Source organism: Acanthisitta chloris, unplaced genomic scaffold, assembly GCF_000695815.1.
Source record: "Acanthisitta chloris isolate BGI_N310 unplaced genomic scaffold, ASM69581v1 scaffold27082, whole genome shotgun sequence".
Taxonomy (NCBI): domain Eukaryota; kingdom Metazoa; phylum Chordata; class Aves; order Passeriformes; family Acanthisittidae; genus Acanthisitta; species Acanthisitta chloris.
Genome location: NW_008661479.1, coordinates 1,524 through 1,790, shown reverse-complemented (window position 1 = coordinate 1,790; position 267 = coordinate 1,524). Strand labels below are relative to the sequence as shown.

The following is a 267-nucleotide window of genomic DNA, read 5'->3' as shown; positions in this document are numbered from 1 at the left end:
TTTCCCTTTCTCTCTTTACGTGCATGTGCTGTCTGGAGATGTTTTTGGCACTTCCCTGTGCAGTCCCTGGCACTGCTCTGCAGACTGCAGTGGCCTCTTTGGGACTGAGATGGGAAGTACTTCATCCCTGTGCTCTTGGCAGTTAGCAGCACTAGTGTCTTCCTTCCCTGCCCACCTTCACCACCTTGCCCAGCCCTGTGTGTGTGCCCTGAGGATCCAGTCACTGGCAGAGCCTGATCCCTGCAGCCTCAGACATGATTGCAGCAT

General features: G+C 55.1%; 1 protein-coding gene across 1 annotated transcript in view; it reads left to right on the top strand.

Annotated features, from left to right (window-relative positions):
- MARCH2 (membrane-associated ring finger (C3HC4) 2, E3 ubiquitin protein ligase) overlaps window positions 1–267 on the top strand; it is a gene marked incomplete at its 5' end in the record, with an annotated part of 6,019 nt that overhangs the window by 4,288 nt on the left and 1,464 nt on the right. The gene's annotated exons all lie outside the window — the stretch shown is intronic.